We start from the raw sequence: 12813 nt of genomic DNA, 5'->3' as shown, positions 1-12813 counted from the left end.
ATACAAAGTGATGGTTATGATCTATAACACCCTATATGACTCAGGTGCAAGTTATCTGAAGGTATTTTCCCATACAAGCCTGGTCCTTCTCACTGTCATCTGGTGAGAACACAGGAGAGGGCCTCCTTGGTGGCTGCTCCCAGACTCTGGAACTCCTTTCCCAGAAAGCTCAAGTTGGTACCCCCCCTTGCTATGATCTTTTTGTTTCAGCAAGCCCTTAAGAAATGGTTGCTCAAGAGAAACTAACTTTGATAATGTGCTGCATTTTATATTTGTTGTTTTCTTTTCAATCATTTATGTTTAACTGGTTTTAATTTTTATAGAATTTGTTGTGAATGTCAGCTGTATTTGTTTTTACTATTGTAAGCTGTTTTGAATCCAAAACTGGGGGAAAGATGGAATATAAGTGATAGTCATGAATGACGACGATGACAATGATGATGATAATGATTCTCCAGTATTATTTATTGCCTTTTAAATAGGCAAGTTTAGAAGACTTCAGGCTAGTAGCCCTTGTGGAAGGAACAGAAAGCAGTGCAGAAGTTAGGAGGAGCTTGTAGGCCTCCATGGTATTTTTAGACACTAGGGCCTATTCAGTTGAGATGTTATGTTTGTTTAAAGTCACATGCTGCTCTGCGTTCCAAGAGGTTTTAATAAATGATGTTAGCTGACCACCTCTTCATACTTTATATCCATCACATTTCCTTAATGGTAAAGAATGGGATGGGTAGATAAAAGAGAGTGTATTACTAGTAGTAACAGACTTCCATGTTCTTAGTAGTTACATGAAGTTCCCAATATAAAGGAACAAAACAAAACAAAAGAAGAAGAAAGAAATGGATTCTGTTGGTTTTAATTTGAACTGGTGGAAGCTGTTATTTTTTAGAGCTTATTCATATGACCACCTTAGCCTTTAACTGCTGACTGAAACACAGAGAGAAACATGGAAGGGTTAGCGGTGTCAAACCTACATTTATTTCTGCAGTGCAGATTAGACCAGAGTGACTGAATTTGAATACTAAGCCAGACCTTTGCATAGACAGAGAGTGGTTAGTCAGTCATTTACATTGCTTTCTTAGCCCACAGTCATGCATTTAAGACTAAGTTTTGGTTAACTGAAAACTTTGCTGCTGTCCTCAAAGTCATTTGTGTGACAGGACCTTTAGGACAGAGTGAAAACCAAACAGCACAGTCCATTTGTTTGTTGACAGAGACCATGGACAATGAAGCCCCATTGTTCTTGAAAGAGTTCTCTGCTTGAGGCACAAGAAATGCCTGTGCTACTTGCTGTTCCTTATCTGGCCATACATCTCACATCAATAGAGACTAACATTTGTTGGAGCTTGAGGTGCTATCTCTTTCCATTTAAACCCTTCAAATTCAAATCCCTTTTTATTTCAAACAATCTCAGTGACATAAGTAGTTCTCCTTTAGGCTCAGTTGGAGGTTTCTTCCAGTCTTGGGTCCGTATCTTGTGATGTTAGTGAGAAGGTTGGAAAAATATTTCCCTGTCACAGGTGATATTTTTATAGGGCCATAATTCACACACACTCAGAGTGAAACTATTTAAAAGCAGTTCACATTGCTGTTCCTGGTGTGTTTTAGCAAATAAATAAATAAATAAATAAATAAATAAATAAATGTAGCCTGTATGAATAAAAATGATAATTTGTATCTACATGTTTGAAAAATTCAAGCAAAAATAGTTTTAGCTACATCAAGGGGGGTATATTATCAGATTGAATCATAGAATCATAGAGTCCAACCCCCTGCCATGCAAGAAATCTAAATCAAAGCATCCCTCACAGATGGCCATCCAGCCTCTGTTTAAAGACCTCTAAGGAAGGAGACTCCACTACACTCCGAGGGAGTTTGTTCCATTGTTGGACAGCCCTTACTGTCAGGAAGTTCCTCCTAATGTTGAGGTGGAATCTCTTTTCCTGTAGCTTGCATCCATTGCTCCTGGTCCTAGCCCCTGGAGCAGCAGAAAACAAGCTGGCTCCCTCCTCAATATGACATATATTCAAGTATTTAAACAGGGCTATCATATCACCTCTTAACCTTCTCTTCTCCAGGCTAAACATCCCCAGCTCTCTAAGTCATTCTTCATAGGGCATGGTTTCCAGACCCTTCACCATTTTGGTCGCCCTCCTTTGGACACGCTCCAGTTTCTCAACATCCTTTTTAAATTGTGGTGCCCAGAACTGGACACAATATTCCAGGTGGGGGCTGACCAAAGAAGAATATAGTGGCACTATTACTTCCCTTGATCTAGACACTATACTTCTATTAATTCAGCCTAAAATCGCATTGGCCTTGTTAGCTGCTCCAGGGGCCGGGGCGAGTGGCTGCTCCTCTGGCCCTTGAGAGTGCCGCTCCAGGGGCCAGGATCCACAGCCACTCCTCCAGCCCTTGCAAGGGGCTGCTCCTGGGGCCAGGGCGAGGTGCCGCTCCTCCGGCCCTTGAGAGTGGCCGCTCCAGGGGCCGGGGTGAGTGGCCACTCCTCGAGAGTGCCGCTCCCGGGGCCAGGGCGAGCAGCCGCTCCTGGGGCCGGGGTGAGGGGCCGCTCCTCCAGCTCTTGAGAGTGACTGCTCCAGGGGCTGGAGCGAGTAGCCGCTCCTCTGGCCCTTGAGAGTGCCACTCCCGGGGCCAGGGCGAGGGGCCACTCCTCCAGCCCTTGAGAGCGCCGCTCCCAGGGCCGGGACGAGCGACCACTCCTCCGGCCCTTGAGAGCGGCCGCTCCTGGGGCTGGGGTGAGGGGCCGCTCCTCCGGCTCTTGAGAGTGGCCACTCCAGGGGCCAGAGCGAGTGGCCGCTCCTCCGGCCCTTGAGAACAGCCGCTGCAGGGGCCGGGGCGAGTGGCCACTCCTCCAGCCCTTGAGAGTGGCCGCTCCAGGGGCCGGGGCGAGTGGCCGCTCCTCTGGCCCTTGAGAGTGCCGCTCCCAGGGCCGGGGCGAGGGGCCACTCCTCCGGCCCTTGAGAGTGCCACTCCAGCAGCCGGGGCACACAGCCGCTCCTCTGGCCCTTGAGAGTGGCTGCTCCAGGGGCCGGGGCACGCGGCCTCTCCTCCGGCCCTTAAAAGGGGCCACTCCTGAGGCCGGAGCGAGGGGCCGCTCCTGGGGCCGGCGCAAGTGGCCGCGCCACCGGCCCCAGGAGCAGCTGTGCACAATGGCTGCAGGAGCTGTGGCAGCCTTCATTGACCTGGGGCAAACCCGGGTCAATGAAGAAACTGGGACGGGACGATCCCGACCGGTTAAAAACCGTGAAAGTACCGTCCTCAGGCGGAACATGGCAACCCTACTTCTGCTGTTCCTCATCATCCTTGATCATAGAGAGAGATTCAAATCGATTCTGCAGCTACAAGCTTTCAGAACGTTCCCTGGTTTCCCTACTTCTGTTTGTGACATTCCTCCAACTATCTACTTCTGTTGTGTGTGAAGTGACCTCCTCCTCCCCAGCAACTTCCTCTGTGTGTTTCCTGTCCAGGACCAGCTGGACCATTCTGGTCAGGAAAACCTCTTACTCCCTATGATGCTGAAATGTAGCTCCCTGGCCTCCAGCTGCTGTACTTTATCTTCTAAGAGGGCTACCAGCTTGCACTTAGTGCAGATGAAGTTCCCTACATCTGTAGGCAAGAAGACAAACATCCCACAAGTGTTGCAGGTGACTGCAGCAGGTCCCTCAGTGTCCATACTAAAAAGTCTTAAGGAGGCACTGAACAAGATTGTGAGCTTACCCTGCTAAACACCAGTGTAAAGAACCCCTGTGGGCCTGGCCTTTGTTCCCAAACTCTGTTAGCAAGCTCAGTCAACTGGGACTCTAGTTATGTAAAGAGCTCCTGGCTACTAGCTAGTTCCAGAGGCAAGTCTCTGACTTACTTCCCCTGAGCAAGTTCCCACAAGCCACTTAAGGGAGTAGTGAACAGAAAAGTGTAAAATTGAAGGAGATGTCCTCCAACACTGTACCCAGGTGACCTTCTCCTCTGTACTCCAAACCCTCCTTGACTATAAAAAATAAAAAAGGAATGTGAAAAGAAAAATTCATGCATCGTTAGGTGCATGCCTCTACCAGCAGTTCAATTTTAAGCTCTTACCCAAGCAAAGTGGACACAGAAAACCATGGTCCTCTTTTTCCACTACCTAAAACATTCTGTCTGCACAGTAAGATTTTTTAGGCTTCGTTTCACCCCTCACCTGTCTATTTTACAAATGTCCCAGACACTTTTCAATTCCTGTTTTCACAGGTCTATTTATGAGAAAATGAACTCAAGTTTCAATATAACAAATTGATAAACTCACAAATCAATACATTTAAAATAACTCTATTACAAAAACATGCAAATTCAAATGTAACTAAAACCAAAACACTGAAAACAGCAAGAAAAACGATGTATGTAATAAATCCAACCTGTAAAAAGCTTGAAAAAACAAATCTGTTTTTAAAATCCTCTTAAAAGGGCAGTATAGCCAGGCAAGTATCTCAGGGGAAAAAAATGTACATGAGGGTCCTTTGTTGAGAAAGATTGTGGGAACTAAGGGTCCAAACAGACAGGCCAAAATAAAGCTGCTTCAGGACACTTTGGAAGTGTGCTGTTTAAATGACACATGCATCCTAAGAGGCTGGAAGCTATGCCAAAGCCACACTCCAGTCCTAAGGCACAGCTTCTGGCCTCTTAAGATGTTTGTGTCATTTAAACAACATACCTCCAAAGTGACCTGAAGCAGCTTTATTTTGGCCTGTCTGTTTGGGTCCTAAGTGACCCTCGGGGGTATCCAATGGGATCCTGAAAGAGGATCAGTTCAAAGTAAAACCTCAGGTGGATTCCAGTGGCTCCAGTGTCAGTGAGTTTGTATATCCACTGCAAGTTTTACTTTGAATTGTTCTTCCTTCACCCCCCCCCCCTTTTTTTTAACCTTCAGCTGTTGGGAAAGCAGAGATGGAGGGAAACTGTTAAGAGCTGAAGCTTCCATGATTGCTGTGATTGTGCACCAGCTATGGAAATCATTGAATGAAGTGAGCTGAGGCAAAAATATGTCCAAGACCCAGTTTCTTGTTTTCCCTCCTAAGCCCACCCTTCACTACTCCTTTTCTATTTCTGTCAATAACATCTCTATCCAGCCGGTCCAGGAAGCCCACAGTCTTGGTTTCATCTTTGACTCCTCTTTGTCATTTATCCCTCAGATCCAGACTACAGCCAAAGTCTGTAGAATTTTTCTCTATAATACTGCCAAAATCCGTCCATATCTCTCAGCTTCTACCGCAAAAACACTGGTCCATGCCCTAGTGGTCTCACGACTAGACTACTGTAACCTCCTCTTGGCAGGGCTTCCCCTCTCTCACCTCCACCCATTAATTTCTGTTCAGCATTCAGCTGCACGCATTATTTCACTCGCTCGCCGTTATGATCATGTCTCCCCTCTGTTGTCCTCCCTTCACTGGCTCCCTTTTCCTTTCCGCATCAGGTACAAACTTTTGCTACTCACCTTTAAAGCCCTGCATGGGCTGGCCCCTCTTTATTTAACCGATCTTCTCTCTCCCTATATCCCTATTCGCACTCTCCGCTCTGGTTGCCAAAGTCTCCTCTCTCAACCCAGGATCTTCTCTGCCCCATCCCGGATCCGTCCCTTCTCTCTTGCTGCCCCTCATTCCTGGAACCTTCTTCCTCTGCATGCACGGCTCATCACTTCCCTAACCAGCTTTAAGGCTGAGCTGAAAACCATATTGTTTAGGGAAGCGTTCTCAGAGAATTTGTGATTGTCATCTGGCTGTCTGATAATATTTGATATGATGTGATTTGTTTTTATATTTGATGTTTTTAATTTATTTTTTCTTTTCTATATGGTAATTTTATCTATTCCTCTTTTTAATTGTTACTATCTTAGAGTGTACGCCTTGGGCAGGCTTTTATATACTCTTTAAGTTTACCAACTTTGTACAGCGCTGTGTATAATTACAGCGCTTTAGAAATAAAGCTTAATAATAATAATAATAATAATAATAATAATAATAATAACACCAGCGCTGCCTCTTCCTCCTTGGAGAGCCTATATAGTCCACCCAAGAGATGATGCCATGCAACCAGCACCTCTGACTGGACTGTGCTTCCTGCCACTCAGTGCCAATAGCTGTGAGAATATGAGATGCATCTGAGGAAGTAAATCAAATCTATAAAAGATTATGCTACAATTTTAACACAGTTAGGTCCAAAACACACAATAATTTTGATAGGCTCCATAGGTTACATAGGCAAAGATTATTGCACCGGGGTTAAAATGTTCCCTGGTGCGTTCTAACGTGCACGCGTGGGGGCGTGCATGGAGCATGATGAGAACCCGATGGGGCCCAGAATGCTAATTTACTGCCCCCGTGCATGCACGTTAGAACGGGGAACGTTTTAACGCCGGTGCGATAATCTTCTAGGTTTGGTGTACTGTCTGCTTCTGTGAAGCACCAGATATTTCCACTGCTTTCAAAGCTAGGGGGAAATTATCTAGATCCATTTTCAGTCTGGTTTCTGGTCCAGCTATGGGGTAGAGACAACTTTTGTTGCCTTGGTAGATGAACTGTGCCAGAACTGAAAGGGAAGGTTTGTCCTAATAATTTTGCTGGGCTTCTTGACAGAGTTCAGTACCATCAAACATAGTATTTTTGGGCTGCCTGGCTAGTGGCAGCCCAATGTGACTCGGCATTGTTTTAAAGTGGCTACATTCCTTCCTAAAGGGACAAACCAAGAAGATGGTGCTGGAAAAATCCTGATCAGTTCTTTGGCTATTGGTCTATGGTGTTCCTCCAGAGTTTGTTTTCTTTCCCATGCTGTTTAATATATACATGAAATCTCTGGGAGAGGTTGTCTGGTGCCATCAGCATGTTGTTAACACCTAGCTCTACTACTCCTTTCCACTTAGCATGGGTGGTCTAGTACATTAAAAAGGAAAAACAAAAATAACAATAAACCATGTTCAATGTTTTAGTTGGTTTACTTAAGGATACAAAAAGCCAGGATCAGAATAGTAAATAGAATAACAAAATAATAGGACAAACCGAATATACACTTTTGGTATTAAATAAAAGTAAGCGATTATAAACCCAAATGACTCTCTCTCTCTCTCTCTCTCTATATATATATATATATATATATATATATAGTATTGCATGAAGATGGATCTAAATACCCATGGAGTACAAGAACTGGATATACTGGTCAAACTGTTTTAGAGAAAACAAGGCAAATAGTGCAAGGTCCCAACAGTGGGAGGCAAAAACTTTACACAGGCAGCTAGAGGGGAGGACCCATGGTCTTATTTATCTCTACACTAATGCACAGAGCATTGAAAATAAACAAGATAAACTTGAAATCCTAGCATAACAAAGCAAATATAATAGAATAGACATCACTGAAACTTGGTGGGATGGCTCTCATGATTGCAATGTAGGAATAGAGGGGAATAACCTTTTAAAGAGAAATAGGCCAAACAGGAAAGGAAGAAGAATAGCATTATATGTCAGGGATGTTTACACCTGTAAGGAGATCCAGGACTTAAATTCTGGAAGGCAGGTAGTGAGCATCTGGGTAAAAATTAAAGGGGAGGGAAACAACAGGGATGTTATTGTGGGAGTCTACTACAGACCCTCAAGTGAAAATGAGGAATTGGATGATGTCTTTCTAGAACAGATGACCACACACTCAGAAAGGAGAGATGTAGTAATGATGGCTGACTTCAACTATCTGGATATTTGCTAGAAGTCAAACTCAGCCAAAACTTTAAGGACTAAAATGGTGAAAGGCCTGGAAACCATGCCCTATGAGGAAAAGTTTAGGGAGCTGGGCATGTTCAACCTGGAGAAGAGATGGTTAAGAGGTGATATGATAGCCCTGTTTAAATATTTGAAGGGGTGTCACATTGAGGATGGAGCAAACTTGTTTTCTGCTGCTTCAGAGAATAGGACTCAGAGCAGTGGATTCAAACTAAAGGAGAGGAGATTCCACCTCAACATTAGAAGGAACTTCCTGACAGTAAGAGCTGTTTGACAGTGGAACAAACTCCCTTTGAGTGTGGTGGAGTCTCCTTCTTTGGAGGTTTTTAAACAGAGGCTGGATGGCTCAATCCAAAAAAGCTGTCTTAGTTCTAAACCAATGCCTGTCATTAGTAACAGTCTGGATGAAGGTGAGCAAAGTGAAACTTAATCCAGAGAAGACAGAAGTTCTCCTGGTTAGTTGAAGGACCAATTAAGGAACAGGGAATCAGTCTGTACTGTCCCTCACCAAACTACAATTCTCAGAATTCCGTAGCATTCAGCCATGGCAGTGGTTAAAGTGTTGTTAAAGTGGATTATTTCTGCAGTGGGGATGTAGCTCAAGACTCCTCCCTAGACACAGCTGCTGGTGTGTCCTTTCTTGCTACTCCTGAATTAAAATGCACTTCAGATGCTGGCAAAAAAATTAGCACTGCTTTTTGTATGAACCAGTAGTGTAAGATCCTTTGTATGCCATTAAAGGAATAGAGAAAAAAATGGCAGTTGGAAGTTACAATCCCAGCCAATGACAATTAAATCTAAACTACATAATATCAGGTGGTTGAAGTTTCATGTTTAGCACTATCCAAAGTAGCTAAAAGTCCAGTTGCGGGCACTCACTATAAATTGGGCAATACGTAGTAGAAAGGAATGTGGGAAGCTGACAAGGCCCAAGACATTCTGCTGCCTGAGGCCATGCAAATAGTCCTCCTCCCTTAAGTCACTGTATATATTACCTAAAGCTTACTGAATTATTTTATTTACATGAAGCAGAAAATCCCACCGTCCATCTCAATGGCAGTAAAAATACACAATAATTACTAAATAAATAAATATTTGTTATTCTTTTATGACACTTTTATGATGCCTTACTGTGCTGAATGGTAGGGACAGATCGTCATTAGGTCTTATCTCAGTAATGGATAGAAATAAAGATGAGAATCCACTCTTCCTCATTTCTTAGACCCCAGAATTGTGAAAACGCCTACAGCAATTTTTGTGTGTGCTAGCAACATTTTACAATGGAAAAAACAACAATAAGAGAATCAACAGGCGCACAAACAGTTGGTGGCGGTGGGGGGGGGGGTCCTTATTAACAAAATTAACAAATAAATACATGCAAATTTACCCAAGAATTGCCTGTGCTCCTTGATTTAATGCTGCTCCATAAGCTGAGTCATCCTTTCCGTTCAGATACAGGTAGGTTTCACTGTGGCCTTAAAAAGGGGGGTGGAAACTGAAGACTATTCTGTCCTGGCATTTTTTAAAATGCTTCTTACATATTTAGCCCTCTCTAACAAAAACCACCACAGAGTATCTAAATATTATCAGTGCAATACTAAAATGTCCCCCGATTCCTGACTAATTGAAAGGATACTAGGATACTTAAACTGATCATACAAAGCAATTCATGTGCTATTTACTAGCGGAGAGAAACTGAAAAGCAAAGGAATTTTTATCTCCAGCTAACTATGAGGAGCAAGCCATTTCACTCTGTTAGGTTTACGCGCAGCATCGCATAAAATATTTTGCCCTGCATATGTCATACATTCAGTGCCTTACAGGCAAACATAAGAATTTACACATGAAGGAATTATGCAGGAGATATGAAGGTGCCCCTCTTAGAAAGATTTTTAAAGGGAAAACCAGGGTTTCTCCTATATAGCTGGATACTGCAGAGGCCATACAGATTTTTTTTAAATGTCATTCTTGCATGGTGTCACTCTTATTTCCCCCTTTGCAAATACTAATGGAAATATAGCTTGTCGTTTACTGAAAAAAGATGTGACAGGATGCATTTTAAGACTGCCTTCCTCTTCTGTTTTAAACCTCCCTCAAGCACCATTGCTTCTGAATATGTCAGGATCTGAAGAGCAAGATAAGAGAGCCTCCACCTGCAAGATTCACAGGGGCCTTACAATGATGATTATTATTAATAATTAAGCTCCTGATGGACAAAGGATCATTGCAGAATAAGTGCACAGGCACAAGCCTTGCAAAATCAGGCTATGAAGCATGGTTCCCCCTTACCTGCAATGCAACATCATTTGGTTCAGCCCCCAAACTCCCGACAGCATCCTTTCTTCACTGGTATGGCTGCAAAGGCAATGATGTCATGTGGAGGAAGCAGTGACAGTCACATGATCCTCTATGCTCTCTATTGGAGACCTGCTTGCTAGAGAGACAGGCAGCAAATTGCTTTTGATCCTTCAGGATTAAATCGGGGGCTTAAAACATCCTTATTCCTCTTGCAGCTCACACTGCACTGTGGTGGCAATGGTGTTTTACATGTACGCTATGAATCAGTTGAGCCTATCATACCCAGGAGAGGGTATGTTTCTGCTTTCCTCTTTTTAACAAAAGTAAAAGAAAGTGTATTGTATGAAAAGATACATACTGTACTTGCATTCTGTTGTCATTCAGGACTACCTTGATTAAAAACTGAAAAGAAGGCAGATAAAACCATGCACGGCTGTATTCTGCAGGGGGGGCTCTATGTTTAAAGTTAGGCTCAGATGACAGTCACAAAGGAGAGGCTTCTCATATCTTAGTACTTAAGATCTAGTAAATATATTAAGGAATGAGCTGTGGACAGCCTATGAAAGTCAGACACATCTCTTGTGGTATAGGAAGGAAGGGCAAAAGGAAGGGCAAAACATACATATGCTATCAATCAAAAGGATGGATGTGTGCAAGAGAGGTGTAGGCATTTGTGAGGTCAGTAAAGACAGGATTCTGCACAACATATTATGGAAATCCCTGCAGTGCTCAAGAGTCCATGTTGTTCCTCTCCCAGGGAATTGTATTGAGCTCACCTGTGAGAGCCAGCATGGTGTAGTGGTTTGACACTAAACTATGGCCTGTTACAGACAGCCAAAATAAAGCTGCTTCGAGTCACAGTGGAGGTATGGTGTTTCAATGATGCATACGTCCTAAGAGTCCAGAAACCACACCAAAGCCACGCTCCAGTCCTTAGGGCTGGAGCGTGGCTTTGGTGCGACTTCTGGACTCTTAGGACGCATGCATCATTGAAACACCATACCTCCACTGTGACTCGAAGCAGCTTTATTTTGGCTGTCTGTAACAGGCCTATGACTCTGGAGACCAGGTTTCAAATGCCCACTTGGCCATGGAAACCCACTGGGTGACCTGGGGCAATTTACACACTCTCAGGCTCAGAGGAAGGCAAAGGCAACGGCCCTCTGCAAGGATCTTGCCAAGACAACCCCATGATAGGGTTGGGTTAGGGTTGCCATAAGTCAGAAATGATGTGAAGGAGCACTACAACAATAGCAATAGCAGCAGCAGCAGCAGCAATCACTGTGAAATGAGATTTCTGTATGTCAGGGGAGTATAAGCTGATTGCATCCTCATTCAGTCAAAATAGTCGCTCTCTGGCCTTATCTGCACTACAGAAATAATACAGCTCAAAGATATGGATTCCTGGGATTTGTAGTTCATTGTAGCACCAGAGCTCTCTGACAGAGGTGGCTAAATAATCTACAATACTACAGATCTGAGAATCCCATAGCATTGAGCCATGGTAGTTAAAGCAGTCAAACTGCATTAATTCTGCAGTGCAGATGAGGTCTATCTTCTTTGCATGCAGCAATGTATTCCATTCCCAAGTCTCCTTGTCACATGAAGAGGAAAAGGCTGGATGAGGCTGAGCACCTGCCACTCCCAGGCAGGTGCTGAGTTCAAGAAAAGAGAAGAAGCACAGCTATTGAGGCCTCAGTGTGCAGATATTTCTTCCTCACACGGGGAAGGATTGTGTGCTATGTGAATGGCCCGTTGGAATTCGTACAGCAAATTATTGCATCCAATAACTTATTCTATCCAATAGTTGTAAACTCAAATGCTTAGTGAAGGCTTGACAATAACCAAAACTTTTTGCTAGGCATGTGGGTTTGCACTCTTGACATTTTAGCATTCTGTATGAGACTTAACTATTTTTGTGCTACTGGTCAGGGAGTATGGGATTACAGATCCCATTTTACAGGTAGATGCATATGTCTTGTTTCTCACTGCTCAGGCAAACTGGATGTCTTGGATTTCATATAATAACACAGTCTTTTCTATTCCACTCCCAGTGACCTGTGGTAAAAGTTAACACCAAAGAGATGTTAACTGTTATCCTCTAGGAAGCTAAGTGGAGAAAAGTACATCCTTGGTCATGAAGGCATAATTATAAGGTGAGCCCCCCCCTTTAGCTAGGACCTATGAAGACATCTGACCCCTTCTATCACTCACCAGGAATTTCGGAATAAAAATGAAGAATCTTGTAGTTTTCAAATACTGGAAATGAGCCCATTACTAACATCTTTTTACTGGCTTAGTTTTTGGAGCTAGCCTATTTAAGGAGATATTTTCTGTTCAAGTACTCACCAATGATGTTCACAGTACATTGGGAAAGATGCCTTGGTGGCTCTTTGCTACAAGGAACTGAACCATTATCACCATATGAAAGAAGAGGACTGGATTGCACATCTTCATAGCAGTTTCCTTGTAAGTCAATGTTTCTCATTATCCCAGTATAGGAGAGCACAAATGTATGCAATGTCTCAACTTGAACTAGTTGCTAGTATCTTCCAAGGGACTCCAATCTAGGGTGAAAATAACTCTTTTAGGAAAATGGGATACATCACCAGCTGAACCAATGAATACCCAAACCTAAATATGGGTTTCCTACAAATGAGAAAATAGTCTTTAATGCAACACCAACTACAGAATAATTTCCATGCAGTTTGGCTTGACTATGAAATATAAGTGAGCATTCTGGCTGGCTGGGCTATAACCT

At 43.5% G+C, this 12813-nt stretch overlaps 1 protein-coding gene across 2 annotated transcripts in view; it reads right to left on the bottom strand.

Moving 5' to 3' along the window:
- Window positions 1–10110, bottom strand: part of CLCN4 (Cl-/H+ antiporter 4) — a 55922-nt gene extending 45812 nt beyond the window's left edge. Inside the window, exon 1 of one of the 2 annotated variants that reach the window (XM_089511595.1) lies at window positions 10044–10110. The gene's annotated coding sequence lies outside the window, so the exon portion shown is untranslated. The remainder of the gene's footprint in view (window positions 1–10043) is intronic. The other variant, XM_089511596.1, reaches the window with a different exon arrangement.
- Window positions 10111–12813: the final 2703 nt, after the last annotated feature.

Source organism: Sceloporus occidentalis, unplaced genomic scaffold (genome assembly GCF_023333645.1).
Source record: "Sceloporus occidentalis isolate IW3139 unplaced genomic scaffold, rSceOcc1.0.p SCAF_2, whole genome shotgun sequence".
NCBI lineage: Eukaryota > Metazoa > Chordata > Lepidosauria > Squamata > Phrynosomatidae > Sceloporus > Sceloporus occidentalis.
Note: the sequence above shows the minus strand (reverse complement) of the source record. Positions and strands in the feature narration are given on the sequence as shown.